Here is a 16,817-nt window from a genome sequence, read left to right as displayed (position 1 = left end):
AGCTAATTAGCTCACTTGTGATTCTGTGAGGAGACCTGCAAAACATGCACTGTTGGTAGCTCTGGAGGACTAGGGTTGGCTACCCCAGGACAAGTGTATGGGGGCCTTAACTTCTCACTCCTTATCGCTCATATGCAGCAGTCTCCACTCTCTCCATCCCTCTCACTCCCTGTTTAACTTTAGCCCTCACAGCACCGTTCGCTACCTCCTTCCACCTCTTAGTGGCCATATCAGTCACTGTGGGACACTGAAATCATAGGTAGAAGGGTACGGGTGTTGAGCAGGAAGAAAGGGGGGAGTGTACGAGAATTGCAAATGTATGGAAGGGTGAAGAGGTTAAGGGGCACATTTATTAAGGTTCGCATTTACAATGCAATCTGGGCAGAATACATTGTAATGTGCCATCCTATCAGTGGCATGTATTATCCCCTCTGCGCAGGGACAGGGTTCCGAAAAGAGACCCTCCCTGCAATGTGCTGAGCCAGGTGCTGGGGAGTCTGTACATGCGCCGGTAGCGCTGACATCCCGCCGACTGCCCTGCCGTCGGTGCGGTATGTAGCCCAGGGTTGCCAAGCGCTGCTGCCTGATGTTGATACATCGGGCAGCTTGGCATACCCCATAGAAACCTCTGGGGGATCCGGCCGGCGGGGGTGCTGGAGGGGCCGCAGCAGAGATTCCTGCTGCGATCCCTCCTGCAAGTGATTCTTAATAATTGCTTAATAGTTTCAGGGGATTTAGCCACAAATATTGAATGATAAATGGGCCCTTAAGAGAGAGGAAATGACAGAGAGGGGGTGAGAAGGCATGGAAGCCAAGGAGCATGTATCAAGACATACCGTATATGTGCAGAAATACACACATTATCCAGGGAAGGAGTGTACACATCCACTGGGGGCTGAGAGTGTAAGATTATTATTAGGAAACCTATTAGGCGGAACAATACAGTATGGCTGGGATGCACTAAAAATAAAATGCAGTAAAATCCCTGTTTGCAAGCGCTAAGTGGCCTGGTGCACACTAGAGGTTAGTGCATCCTGCCCTATGTCATGTGTGCAGTGCCTAAATAAACATATGTCCTTCAGTTCAGGTGGGCAGTGTGTGGGAACACTATGCATGCATGCCCAGGAAGTGACTTACTGGTAGGTGTAAAGAATGTACACCTGGTGGGAAGATACTGTGACGTCTGATACCCCAGCAAACAGGTAGGAGCTCACTACAGGTGGTCTAGATGAGACACCCCTCTGGTGGAGTGTGAGTCTGCTGGAGGCACCGATCCGTGGATTCAGACCCAACAGCGGCTAAGTGGTGCCGGAGATCACAGCACGTTCAACGCTTAATTTCGGCTGCAGGGTGACTGCTGTAACTCCCGCTGTGTCGGGGACCAGTTCCGCTTACCGCGGAAGGAAGCGGCAGTCCCTGTTTCCTGCTGTGATGTCCTACAGTCCGACTTCTACCCAATGATGAGACATACATGATGTTACAGGAAAGCGGGTGCCTGCCAGCTAGGACTTGGGGCTGTGTGTGAGGAGCAACTGGAGGATAGGCACCTGCTTCAGGGACAGTCCACATTTCAAAGTGCCGGTCTGTTATTCCTTGTTATTCCTTGTCATGCCAAAACACCCCTAGAACTGCGTGTTTTTTTTTTTATTTTATTTTTTTAAATATACACGCGTACTAGGACCTTGCTATTATGTTGTATGTTCCAGAGGGCACCGGAGCATTCACAAGAGAGGGTAAGTGCCGGACCGACTGTACTTGACGGGACCCAATTCAATCCCCCTGCATTTTTTTTTATTATTATTCTCTGCGCAGGCAGTGGCTGCGACCCTGTCCCATTTAAAATGCCACTGCCTGCTACACGTGGGAGCAGGAGACATCGTGCACTGCAGGCGAAATGGAGATGCAGCCTGGTGAGAAGAATCACTGATTCCCTGCCACTGCCGACGGTACATGAGTCGCTTGTGCTTAGACTGAGTACTCCTCTACACTCCGTCTCCGCTCTTGTCCCCTACTGCCCCCCCCCACTCCCCCACTCCCCACTCGTCCTCTACTGCCCCTCCACACTCGTCCTCTACTCACCCCCAATCATCCACTACCCGCTATAACGGAATCTGCTGCGCTATATAACAACCTGTAATGGAATCTGCTGCTCTATATAAGACGCTGTAACGGAATCTGCTGCGCTATATAAGACGCTGTAACGGAATCTGCTGCGCTATATAAGACGCTGTAACGGAATCTGCTGCTCTATATAAGACGCTGTAACGGAATCTGCTGCGCTATATAAGACGCTGTAACGGAATCTGCTGCTCTATATAAGACGCTGTAACGGAATCTGCTGCTCTATATTAGACGCTGTAACGGAATCTGCTGCGCTATATAAGACGTAACGGAATCTGCTGCGCTATATAAGACGCTGTAACGGAATCTGCTGCGCTATATAAGACGCTGTAACGGAATCTGCTGCGCTATATAAGACGCTGTAACGGAATCTGCTGCGCTATATAAGACCTTGTAACGGAATCTGCTGCGCTATATAAGACGCTGTAACGGAATCTGCTGCGCTATATAAGACGCTGTAACGGAATCTGCTGCGCTATATAAGACGCTGTAACGGAATCTGCTGCTCTATATAAGACGCTGTAACGGAATCTGCTGCGCTATATAAGACGCTGTAACGGAATCTGCTGCTCTATATAAGACGCTGTAACGGAATCTGCTGCTCTATATTAGACGCTGTAACGGAATCTGCTGCGCTATATAAGACGTAACGGAATCTGCTGCGCTATATAAGACGCTGTAACGGAATCTGCTGCGCTATATAAGACGCTGTAACGGAATCTGCTGCGCTATATAAGACGCTGTAACGGAATCTGCTGCGCTATATAAGACCTTGTAACGGAATCTGCTGCGCTATATAAGACGCTGTAACGGAATCTGCTGCGCTATATAAGACGCTGTAACGGAATCTGCTGCGCTATATAAGACGCTGTAACGGAATCTGCTGCGCTATATAAGACGCTGTAACGGAATCTGCTGCGCTATATAAGACGCTGTAACGGAATCTGCTGCGCTATATAAGACGCTGTAACGGAATCTGCTGCGCTATATAAGACGCTGTAACGGAATCTGCTGCGCTATATAAGACGCTGTAACGGAATCTGCTGCGCTATATAAGACGCTGTAACGGAATCTGCTGCGCTATATAAGACGCTGTAACGGAATCTGCTGCGCTATATAAGACGCTGTAACGGAATCTGCTGCGCTATATAAGACGCTGTAACGGAATCTGCTGCGCTATATAAGACGCTGTAACGGAATCTGCTGCGCTATATAAGACGCTGTAACGGAATCTGCTGCGCTATATAAGACGCTGTAACGGAATCTGCTGCGCTATATAACAACCTGTAACGGAATCTGCTGCGCTATATAACAACCTGTAACGGAATCTGCTGCACTATATAAGACACTGATGGAATCTGCTGTGCTATATAACATGCTGACAGCTGTAAATAAATATATATACAGATAAAGAATAAAGATATATACAGCACACAGCAGGGCCGGGGCGACAGCAAAAGCCAGAGACATTCACTCTCCCCTTCCCTGGGCCCCACGAATCCCCCAAACCCCAAGTTTATTGCTATGTTTATTTTTAACAACATTAATTGGCTGTATAAAAAAATAAAATACAAATCCACCTTCAATAATGGGATAACAGGGAGGCAGCAGAACACCTTCTCCTCCAGGCTACAGCCAGCACTTGGGAAGGCTGATGATGCTGCTGTAGCCAGGGAGGATAGAGGGAGTCACTCTGCGTAGCAGAGGCAAGTGACTCTAGGAGGAGTCTTTAGTGCTGCCTGCTACGCTGCGCTGCCCGGAAGCCGGACCTAGCAGCAGCAGCAATTTTGAGAAGACAGAGCCTGAGGATTGTCAGCTCGCCGCCCGGCCTCACCCTCTGTGACGCTTGGCGGCAGGGACCGGGCGAGCAGGGCAGGACTGAGGCAGGCGCCGGGTCCCTGACACCCTCTCTCTCACTCCCTATCTCTCCCCCTTTCTTTACCTGGCACACACTCTCATTTCCTGTTTATCCCCTTTTCTTTCCCTGACACCCTCTCTCACTCACTATCCCTCCCTCTTTTCTCCGTGACACTCTCTCTCACGACCTGTCTCTCCCCAACACCCTCTCTCACTCCCTGTCCAGGTGCAATTCCCAGCGAGCTGATTTACTTGACCCCTACCTCTCATTCCCCTCACTTTTCTGCCCAAACCCCCCTCCCCCCCACCCCCCCAGGGGCATTGTAGTGACAATGGGTGCTATGGGGCCCACCGAGTATTAGTTATGCCACTGGCTGTAGGTCATAGGGCACATCTGTTACACTTAAAAAAAAAGTTGTAGAAGGCACATCTTTGGAATCGTATTGTAGCATGTGGAAATATTAAAAATTTTACTAAGCCATATTCCTGTGCTGTAGTTAATGAAAATCACAATTTACTTATAAGATGTATGAAACCCTCATTCGTTTTTTATGGACGGGATGCTCTAACATCCCGCCCGGGGCATACTACGAGGGACGGATCCCTCACACAGTGCTGCAGTAAGAAGCCCATAGGCTTTTATAGTGAATCGCCAGCAAAAGCTGGCGATTCCTTCCGCATCGGTGCCCCGACGGAGGGGCATTAGAGCATATGGGAATGTGGTAAAAACCCAGATAACGGGTTTTACCACATTTCTGTTTTAGAGCATCCTACCCTTTACCCTTATTTTGTATACTTTTATACTGACTAGGTCATGACTTGCATATTTCCTGTTGCTTTGTTGTGCAGTCAATTCTGAAATGAATTGGTGTTGATACAAATAAAGGCCATTTATTAGAATTCTGTTTTGATGGCCAACGACCGTATACTGCTTTTGTAACCCAGCGCTGTGAGTGATTTACCTGGGAAAGAATGTCAAACTGAGATGGACAAGTGATAGTCTTTTGCTGTATTGGTGCTGGTTGCCAACCTGGTCAGGGGTTCATCCCACAGCAATATAATGACCATAAAACATACCTCCAGGTTATGGGCCTGATTTAGAGGTGGATACCAGTGCTGTTGGTGTTGCATTTTTAGTAGCAGTGGATCTGAAAGTAATGTTTTGGGAAAATACATCCACTGGCAGCTTCTCAGATCGCCTGCTTGCCCCCATTATTTAAAATGGTCACAGCTCCTTCCGTTCGTGAGATTCCTGGCTTCTTCCCTCCATCATAGACCCAGCAGCAGAAAGGTCTCCATCACCACTGTAACCATTGCATTGTGTGTAGAAATGCACAGGGATGCCACCTGGCTGCACAATGACATCAGGTTGTGAGCTAGGACACTAATGTGCTGTGTTGATATGATATCCAGGCCGGTAACAGAAATCTTGGGCCAGGCCTGGATATCATATCAGTACATATCAGTTTCTGGGGTCCCTCAACCCCAACAGACTACCCCCAACCACAACAGACGACCCCCACAACTACACTCCACTTTGGGCAAGACAGCTGCAACATATCCATTGGACTGTACTACTGAATATTAGGTTGCAGATGGTCTTATCGTATATATTATTTCTAAAAGGTGATTTTTGGTGACGTCCCTTTTTTTTGCCCTGCATACCAAAATCAGTAAATGAGGTAATTCTGACGAATTGTTAATTTAAGGTGCCCATACACTTATCCGATTTGGGCTGATTTCACCTGATTCTGATTTATCAGTCTGCGAAAGCGGCCCAAAGTGGATGTGTTTGACTTCCCCTCTGACCCGATGTGCGGTTGTGCTGCACATTAAATTTATTGGATCGGACCCATCATTGTCACATCGCTGGTGATTTTTAACACCCGCAATGTGTTGGTTCCAATCCTAGGTTGTGCCAGTGGTGAAGCACTGCTGGCACACACCTATGTATGGCGGGGAGGTGGGTAGCGGGTTCCGGGCAGCAGGGTTGGAGCGGTGGCTGGGAGCTAGTAGCGGCATTTGGCAGGGCGGGATGCGGCTGGTGAATTTGAAAAAATATTTTGAAAAGACTGGCCGGACACTGTGAGAATGGAGGTGGCTGAACTATTGTGTGATGCCCCATTCACTGGTTCAATGCATGAAGCCGGCCCTGATTACGCGTATTGACATAAAGATGGTATTAGGTGCACATTCATACAGTATATACGTATGTATTACGGGTATATACATTTGGATGATAATTGGTGCACATTCATGCATACGGATGTTTTACAGGTATGTACATATGGATGATAATAGGAAAACGTTCATACATATGGATCTACAGTACACCAAGGAAGGGTCCTGTAGTGGCATTTATTCCTGCGTACATGTCTACATAAAGTGGGAGCTTCAGTAATGATCAGATGGGGCTTCATTCGGCCCTGTTCTGATGGTGGGGGGTTTGTGCATGCACAGACCCCGAGAGCGAACAGCTTCGTCGAGTTTCACACTCGGGTGTTCGATAAGCAGCAAACGATAGAGAGCAGTACTGAATCAGGCCCAAAGTCCATAATAATATTAATTAAAAAGTTTTTCTTTTTTAGGATTAAGCAATTACCTTACAAAAAAAATGTATTTCAATTATTTAAATTAATAATGGTTTGTTTTCTTTTGTTAATTATATGGAACCACCAACTCTAGTCTAGAAATGAGCAGTTAAGCTCCCAAGAAATCAAAATCCACTGGAAATGTATGGATCTGATCCAAACCAAAATCAATCTTAGATCCTCCTGCAGTTTGAAATTTAGATTTTTAAATCCAAATTATTGAATTTTGGATCAAAAAACAAAACACGCTGAGGGATTGAAACCATAAACACAGGTGTTCGCACACATTTCTACTCACACCTCTGCCCCTCTCTTTGCTGTCCAGCAGTCTCCTCAGGCTTCCTGCCTTATTTCAGTCAAACAAGGCCTTTCCTTATGCCATATGCAAGCTTTCAAAACTGCTATTAAATGCGATTACCACTGTGATTCCAATGGATTGGGCTGAGAAATTGGCCCAAATCGGATGTGCTTGACATCCCCTCTGACCTGATGTGTGGTCGGGCTGCACATTACATTTATCGGATCGGACCCATCTGTGTCACATCGCGGGTGCTTTTTAGCACCTGCCATGTGTTGGGTTCGATCCTAGGTGTGTGCCAGTGGTTAAGCACTGCTGGCACACACCTATGTGCAGCGACGGGGTCCGTGCCAGGGACTGGATTCGGCCCTGTTCCGATGGTGTGGCGTCAGCGCATGCGCGTATTTGTGCGTGTGCAGCCCCCGGGAGTGAACGGCTAGTTGAGTTTCACACTTGGGTGCTTGATAAGCAGCGAACGACCATTGTGCCACTTATAATTTAATTCCGCTGGGCTGGACCCTCTATAGGTCAGATATCCCTCTCATTAGCAGCCTTGGGCCACTGTCACACAGTGATAAAGCCGCAGCCGCAATTTACATGTATTGATCAGTCGAATGTGTGGCTGTGAGGGCCTGCCTGGTAAATGACTGCACCATGTGCCCGCAGTACACCCTGTATGGCCACAGCCTCATGACCAGGGCCCTTTATCTTTCCAGTGACCGCTGATAGCTCAGCAGAACAGCTGAGCCAATTGCTGCTCTTCTCTTTCAGTAGTAGCCAATCCAGCAGGTCACCAAATCAAGCGACATCTGACTATGGCATGCCAGCACTTTCCACTGACCCAGAAGTGTTTTTTTTTTATTGAAATAAAAAAAGTTAGCATCAGTAGACAGATGGAGTGGACAGCCTGCTGCATTTACACGGCAGTGTCCCACATACATCACGGCTCTTGTCCCCACCTCTCGCGCCTGGCTCTTGTCCCTGCTACCACCAAAGCCCATCTATCCTCCCTGCCGCCACGAGCTTGCCTGTAGAGCGACCTTGCTGTAAGAAGAAAGAGAAAACTGCAGCACCACTGCCTGTCTGCTCTGCTTCCTACACCGGAGTCAGCAGAATGTGAGATAATTTAATTTACTTTATTTATTTAAGTTTATTCTAATGTATTTTTTTATATTCTACCAGATTAACAATGGGGCGGATGGAGCTGCAGCTCCAGGCACAAAAAAATATGCCCATCATCATGACTATCACTAGACACCAGCGTGCCACATGGCTGGCCATAAATCCTAAGTATAAAAATGTAATTTCCATTTTCCACACAATTATACAGTGTATGGGTTCTACATGCCCTCATGGCATCGGCTTCACCTCTACTGCTCACAATAGGCCCTTAAACATTTTCAGCTCCAGGCCTATGATAAGGCCCTTAATAAGGTCCAGATCCTAGCATGCAAAGTTAAGTTGCATGCATGCACCATGTGCCCCCCCCCCCCCCCCCCCCACCTTGCTGGAGAGGTTTCAGGCAACCTCTGATCTCTACCACCATTGTTGTCTGCAATGTCCCTCCCAAAATGTCTGCTGCCTCCTCTAGCATCCAAAATGACTGTCTCTTATGAAGCAGTGGCCATTTTTGAAGTAACATTTTAATTTCTGGCACAACAGGACCTCAGATAGTATCTTGTCTGTGGTCCAGGCTGTTTTTTAGCAAGAGCCACCCCAGCCCCAAAGCTCCCATAGGCCTTCCATGCCCCTGCCAGGTCTGCAGGGGATGTTGCTACACAATTGGCACAAATGCACATCCAGATTCTGACAATGCTTTGTATTATCCATGAAAGACAGCAGAATGGCTGCAACCTTCCTAGACCCTCTGCAGCCCAGCACGTGTTACGGAGGAAGGCAGTTGACACTGAACAAAAGCAGTCTCCTCTCTGCCTGCTTTCCTCTCTGCCTGCTTCCTGCACAGTGACTCGTTGCAGCTACTACATATTATAGTGGCCAGCGATAGTGGACAGGAAGAAGTGTTACGTTGGGGTTGGCATCCTGTGAATGCTTAATGCACTACATACGTGATTTGCTGTGACAAGTTAGTAGCTGTTCTGTGCTGAGAGAGGAGGGAGTGGAGTCTATGCTGTCACACTCTGGAGGAGAAGAGGGCAGTTAGTGATTGTCACATGTAGAGAAGTGGGGTGGGGGTTGATGACAGTAGATGGTCCATGCAGGGTAGAGGCAGAGGCTGTAACAAGTGGAGTTAGGGGCTTGGATTACAGAATTAATGATGATGCATAGAAAATTTCATGAACCTTTTTTTATATATATTCTGTATTTAATGCTATTTTTAACTTGCATTTTTGCTTGGATGAGCTATCGCGTGCATGCAGAAAGCTATAGTAGAACATTAAAGCAACACATGGAACACTGCTATTTATATAGACTAGAATTTAGCATAATATTTTACATTATAGGCAAGTTTAGGCTTCTGTTTAATTGCTGACTGCGCTTTTATATTTGCTAAACTTGATCATTTGCAGTTTTTCTGCAGGGCATGACATAGTATTCTAGCATTTACCCAAATCAGAAATGTTTAATTCCTCTCTAAATATAACCTTTCACATTAACATGTGATCATTATTTATTTTTACAAACTTCTTAACATTTAAAACGGATTTGTGATGATAAAGGGTTTGCGCTAGGGATTCATACATTGCTGACATTGGTATAATTATAATATGAATGAATATATGAATGTGTGTGTGTGTGTGTGTGTGTATTTATATATATATATATATATACAGTATATATATATATATATATATATATATATATATATATATATATATATATATATATATATATATATATATATATATATATATATATGAATTTTTAAATCTGTACGACTGATTTACTTTTTTTTATAACCCCAGAAGCAATTACATGTTGGTGGTTACCGCAATTAGTCACACAAAGTTTTCTTGGATTAATTGGTTAGATCTGATTTTGTCTTAATAAAATATAAATGGATAGTGGTATAATAGTTATATAGTATACCGTATATACTCGAGTATAAGTCGACCCGAATATAAGCCGAGGCACCTAATTTTACAACAAAAAAACTGGGAAAACTTATTGACTCAAGTGGGACCCTCACTCGAGTATAAGCCGAGGGGGTTTTTTTCAGCATAAAAAATGTTCTGAAAAAGTAGGCTTATACTCGAGTATATATGGTAAATGATCACAATGATATAAGTCCTTATTCTGGTTTAATCGGACCCCCGAGTGTCTGCACAGGGGTCCGATTTTTTGTGGCTGCGCATGCATATAGTTATTTATGCATATGTGCAGCCACTGTGTGCAAGCAGCCATGGCGAATAGATTATTTGCGGGGTGCTCATGCACAACAGTCCAGCCGGGGGGGGGGGCAGGGGAAATCACTGATGGAAATGCCCAGCGTTTCATGAGCGTTCCAATAAAAACACTGAGCATTCCCATGGTAATCGCCCAGGGAATCGGGGGGCAGGCAGCTGACATTACCAGATGTCAGCTGCCCGCTCTGTCTCCGCACAGGGCGCCCGCAAATCAGAGACACAATAGAGGTGTCTCTGATCTGTGAGCGCTGATGAAATCATTGTCCCCGGCAGCGAATGGATGATTATGTAAATTATCCTTTCACAGGCGTGTGGGGGATCGCAGCATCCGAAGAGGGGGTGGCCGGAACAGCGGGCGGCATCTGGTGGACTTGCAAGGCTGCAAAAGTCACAGCCTTGCGAGTCTACAAGAATAAGGTCCATAATCACTACTCTTTTAAATTTATGTTATTATTGGGGTATTCAATGTAATATCAGCACATACCTATTCATTCTTGTAAAAAGTCAAATCTGCATTGTCCAAACCTGCTGCCAAATTGTGGAATATGCAGCCGTTTGTGACAAATTACACATGGATCAGCAAGGTTTTTACAGGTTTTCTGACAGTTGGAACGTTTATGAATAGGTTTGCTCTGGACACCAGTTTTCTACCACAATCCAAATTTATACCAGTAGGCTGTACATTTCATGGGACATACAGCTTTCATATTCGTCCGAAATTCTCATATTACCAGCCTCCCCAGTTCACTGCAATCAGACATTGGTGGTTGCCACAGTTTAGGTGTGAGGTTAGCTTCCGCTAGGACATTAATACTTCATGCTGCAATGCAAGTCAGAAAACATTGCCAAGTTACCAACACGCATAGGGGGTTATTCTGATTCACTAAAAGGCACAATCATTCTCTAATGTACAAAACCATGTGCACTGCAGGTGGGGCTGATGTAACATGTGCAGAGAGAGTTAGATGTGTTTTTTTTTATTGTTTCTGTGCAGGGTAAATACTGGCTGCTTTATTCTTACACTGCAATATAGGTATCAGTTTGAAGTACACCCCCACCCAAATCTAAAGGTGGCCATACACACGCAGATTTATCTGCAGATCTGTCTGGTTGGAACAAAAACATGGTTATGGATGAGAGCAAATGACAGTTGACCATTTGCTTGGAAATGCTGGAAAACTGACAAACTGTCACTCATCCATAACCATGTTTTTGTTCCAACCAGCCAGATCTGAAGATAAATCTTACTAGTGTATGGGCACCTTAACTCTCTCTGCACAAGTTACGTCAGCCCCACCTGCAGTGCATATGGTTTTGTCCATTAGAGAGTGATTGTGCCTTTCCGAGTGAATCAGAATAACCCCCTTAGTGTGAAACTTCTGATTCAGTGTTTGTTTAATAGAAAAATGTATGGATCATAGGATAGACAAAAACTAGGTCGACATGCATGAAGGTCGATATGACTGAAGGCCGACATGGGTTAGGTCAACACAATCATTAGGTCGACAGTCAAAAGGCTGACATGGGGTTTTTCCATTTTTTGGGGGGCCCGAATTTTGACACAGTTGATATGGACACCGCTCGCCATGCTTTAGGCACACTATTTTATTCTCCTAACACACCCTAGTGGATGGTAGGGCATGAAATACCACCGGTTGGTACATGTCAGCTCAAAAAAAAAAACAAGTCGACCTTTTGATTGTCGAGCATCCCCATGTCGACCTAATGACCCTGTCAACCTAACCCATGTTGACCTTCATGCATGTCGACCTAGTGGTGTCGACCTTAATGCTTGTCAACCTAATGCTTGTAGACCTAGTGACCGCATCCCAGAAAAACAAAAGGCGGAATAATAAGAGTAAAGATAGAGAATGGGAGTCTTGTTGAGCTGGACAATGTACTGTAATAGCAGATCATCTTAATTATTTTTACTCAGTATACGCAACTGTAAAGAGGGTAAGGGGCAACAGTTATGTTGCAGGGATATTCAGAAAAATGGAAAAAGTACATTACAGAGGAGAGGGTCAGAAAATAACTATCAAAACTAAAAGTGGAAATCAATGGGGCCAGATGAGATACATCCGAGAATACAAAAAGAGCTTGAAGGGGTGCTGGTAGCGGAAGCTGGCAGTAGGCGCACCAAAAAAAAAAAAAAGCCCATACAAATGAATGGGAAGCCACTGATTGGCTGAGCCCTCTCGCCTCATAATCAGCGATTGACTGAGAGAGGTCTCAGTAAATCGGTGGCTGCCCATTTATTTGTATGGGCTTTTTCTTGAGTGCAGATACTAATGCTGCTTTCACACTGTAAAACCTGCTTAGGCCAGGTATTTAAAACGTTTTTTTAAACGGGTCAGAGCAAGTTTAACCACTTTCACATCGCATGTAAATACCTGGTCTAAAGCAGGTTTGCGTTGTGAAAGCAGCATGCCAGCAGGAGCTCCCGCACTGCAGGCAGGGAGGGGAGCTGCAGGACGCTGGAAGGGTAGGGGGTCTGACACTGAGCATTAGCTGGTCTGCTCTGAGCCAGCGCAGTGCATATTTAATGAGCTGGCCGCTCATTACATATGTGATCAGCGGCTCATTACATATGTGAATATGTAATGAGCGTCCGGTTCTTTAAATATGCACTGCGCTGGGGACCAATAGTGCTCACTGCTGCCTGGGTACCATTTCAGGCCCGTTCAGACAGCAAAAAAAAAACGGGTCTGAAACAGGTAGGACCCTGCTTTTTTACAGTTTAAAAAAAAAAACGTTTTTTGGAAACGGTAAAATCACTCTGCGTCTTTCAGACCGCACATATTACCATTTTAAAACGGTTAAAAATCAGCAAAATCCCGTTTTTTTTAGTGCGATCTGAAAGGGGTGTGCGATGGTTGAATGAATAAGCAAACCAATGTTGGTTGCAGGATAGAAAACAGAAAGTTGTAGTAAATAGAGTGCGTCCACAGGAGGGTTACAAGTTACAAGTGGAATACCCCAGAGATATGTACTTGGAACAGTGCTTTTTAATATTTTTATTGCTGATATTTCAAATGGTATTGAAGGAATGCAATAGGGTAGACACACTAGGAGGGGTAAAAAATGGTGGATGATCAAGGTAGACTAGAGGAATAGTCTCTTGCATGGCAATTACAAAAATAGAAATTTTTTTTAAATCATGCACTTGGATCTCAAAAATCCAAAGGCTAAGTATAGTAATAATGGCACTATATTGGTAACTATGGAGGAATAAAGGGATCTAGGAGTCACTATTTCAGGTGTCTTAAAGGCAGGTAAGGAAAGCAAGTTAGATGCTTGGTTGTATAGAGAGAAGAAAAACCAGTAGAAAGAAGTAATAATGCCACTTTATAAAACATAGGTACGACCTCAGCTAGAATACTGTGTTCAGTTCCGGAGGCCATATCTCCAAAAGGATATAAATTCTTGGTACTTATATGTTAGTTGGGTGCCCACTATAGTTAATACGCTTAGTGGGCGCCCAACTAACATATAAGTACCAAATTCTCTAGAGACACTGCAAAAAAGGACAACTATAATGGTGCATGGCCTACAACACAAAACTTACCCAGAAAGACTAAAAAAAAAATCTCAATATGGATAGTTTGGAGAAGAGCAAGGGGGACATGATAGAAACATTTTAATATATCAAGGGTTTTAACAATGTACAGCAGGAAAACATTCTTCAAATTAAGGGAAGACATGTACTGAAACTGGAGGGAGAGGTTCTGGGGAAATATGAGAAAAAAATTACTGCACAGAACAGGTGGACAAGGGAAAAAGTCCCCAATCAGAAGCAGTAGAGTCTAACACAGTAGAACAATTTAAAAATTCATGGAACACGGAATTGGCATCCTTACACAGAAATAAGGATCACATAGGTTTTAAGGGTAACAGCATGGTTAAAAAAGGGGCAGGCTACATGGGCCGAATGGTTCTTATCTGCCATAAAATTCTATGTACATGTGACAGGAATTTTATAAACATCCAGGCCTGGCACTCTGTAATTGTTCCAGGAGCATAATTACAGAGTACCAGGTTTTTAGGTGTGAGGTATAGCCAATGGTGTGACTGAGTGTTGTTGATAGGAATGGTTCTTTAACTGTCTTTGGGCCATATTCAATGAGAAAAATTTACCGTGTTTTATTGCGAGTTTGTGCTATTTTCGCGTTGGAAGGAGCATTTTGCTCTCCAAAAGTGAACCTCCCTATTCAATGTGATATTTTAGCCATCTTTCTAAGTGATTTTCGCCGTGTCTCTCAGTGTAGCAATTCTCCATCTTTTCATGGAGAACTGGAATGTGAAATTTTAAACTAAAAGGTTTTTTTTTTTAATTTTGGTGTAAAAAAATCAGGAATTTTTTTTCTGTGAAGGGGCATGTTATTTTTTATTCATGTGCTTATAGCACATGAATATATATTTAATTTAAAATATATATATATATATATATATATATATATATATATTTTTACACAGAGCAGCCAGCAGGGGGCCGGAGCTCTCGAGCCGCTCATTAGATATTCATATATTCACTGCACCCGATCATTACATATGCACGATCGGGTGCAGTGAATACTGGGTCCCCCGCTGGCTATAGGGGGGGCAGCTTGTGCTGCCTGGGTCCCAGAGAGCCCTCCTCCCCTCCACATATGTTCTGGGGCAGCCAGGGAGACTTTATTCTCCCTGGCTGCCACTGTCCCCCGGCTCCCTGCTGCGGACTCTCGTCCGCTGCAGGGGTTAAGACTCGCCGCGAGTGGCGGCGAGTGTTAACCACATTGAATAGTGGGAGCAGGAGTGGCAGCGAGCATTCCGGAACAGGGCGAGTGCATGGCGAGAGATTTCTAGAAGGCTTTCTCTTTTTTTGGTTGGTTACAGTACTTAGGCCCTTATTCTGATCTCGGCGGTACGGCCCGCGTGCGGCCGTACCGCCGATGTTTTCACTCTGCACATGCGCAGAGGTCACTCTGCGCATGTGCAGGGGAAATCGCCGCACAAAAAATGTATACGCCGCAAAGGGGGCGTATAGGGGCGTGAGGGGCTTAATAGCCTCATTACCCTATGCATACGCCCAGCGTTTCATGGGCGTTCCCATGCAAACGCGGGGCGTATGCATGGTAATGAGGCTATGACGCCAGTGATGGGGGCGGAAAGCTGACATCGCCGGATGTCAGCTCTCCGCCCCCATACAAGCTTTCACACGGACGATTGTCCGTGTGGTCTAAGCTTGCGGGAGCTGGTGGAGCGTGCGGCCCTGCCTTCGATGGTCGCCGACCATCGAATGCAGGGGGCAGCTCCCACCATGGTGGAGGCGTACGCCCCACCATTTTCATGCGGATCGCCAGCCGTCCGCGTACGGACGGCCGTGGCGATCCGTATTGTAGGCGGGGATTGGTTTGTGCGGCCGGAGCAACGTATGCGGCTCCGGCCGCACAGATCAGAATAAGGGCCCTAATGTTTCTGATAGGTGGTTTGTGTGTGGGTGTCAGCTTTTCTTTATTTTGGTATGGTGTTTGGTTCTGAATGGCTGTTCAGAGGATTTAGGGTTTTGTGTGACCTGAGATGTTGCTAATGAGAAGCTATATGGTATGGGATCAGGCAGCTGCAAAGGGCATCACCAGTCCGGGTGGGTCCTGCCTTCTTGGCTGCATGAGTCTCTAGGTTGTAGGCAGGTGGCCTTCGTTTTAAGTTGAGTTTGTGCCCCGTAAGGGTTAGGGCTGGTGGCCCTTATTTTTGCAAGTTGTCTTTTCATACAGGGATATCGAGCAGAAGGCTCATCATGTATTGTTGAAGGTCTGCTGGTCCCAGTCTTACTTTGAATACATCCATACTGTACCTTATTTACATTATAAATAAATAGGCTTCCACCTTTAAATAAAAGCTGATGACTATATCGCTGTATTTATGGTTGTCAGTGTCCTTATTTTATTTAGATTAGTTAAGTATTGTATGAATGGAGCATGAGGAGTTTATTGACCTTTTCATAGAATTTATATGAAGTCTGTGAGCTGCCCTTTGTGCTCTATGTTGTGCTGCTTGCATTCCCATGTGCCTAAGAATACCTGACTGTCCTATTTCCATGTTGTTAATTCTTCTATACTGTTTTCTGGGAACAGGACACAAATTATTGGATGTAATGAGGAAGCTAATGCCTGTCTCCATTATCAGCAAATTCATGTTTATAGATTGTATACTACTCTCTGTATATGATGGCCCAACTTTGTACCGAAAATGGGGTTTTGCCAGTTGGAACTTTTGGCATATTCTCTGGGAGTGTCTGCGGTTCCTAAGTTCTGGAGAGGGTTTTGGGGTTGTGTAATGATGCTTACTATTTGATCTGGGTCTGGGTTGGTTACAGTATTCACATTAGATTTTGACTATGAAGCACTGATCTGTCCTATATAGTCTTGCCTGTTAAGATTATTTTTCTATTCGATTTACACTACACGGGAGCGCACATCGGGATCGAATCTGCATCAAATGTATAAAAACCATTCGATACCCATTTGATTTTCTATTCAATTTCAATTGGATTTTGCTTCTATACGCAAAATCGAATAGAAAAATAGTGGGAATCTCACCGTGTGT

General features: G+C 45.1%; 1 long non-coding RNA gene across 1 annotated transcript in view; it reads left to right on the top strand.

The window, feature by feature from the left end:
- The first annotated feature begins 1,256 nt into the window (after positions 1–1,256).
- Positions 1,257–16,817, top strand: part of LOC146065851 (uncharacterized) — a 29,187-nt gene continuing 13,626 nt past the window's right edge. The window contains exon 1 of the long non-coding RNA XR_014472665.1: positions 1,257–1,733. This is a non-coding gene — a long non-coding RNA (uncharacterized LOC146065851). The remainder of the gene's footprint in view (positions 1,734–16,817) is intronic.

This window comes from Crinia signifera, chromosome 1 (genome assembly GCF_055691185.1).
Source record: "Crinia signifera chromosome 1, ASM5569118v1, whole genome shotgun sequence".
Lineage (NCBI taxonomy): Eukaryota > Metazoa > Chordata > Amphibia > Anura > Myobatrachidae > Crinia > Crinia signifera.
This window is presented reverse-complemented; position numbering and strand designations above follow the sequence as displayed.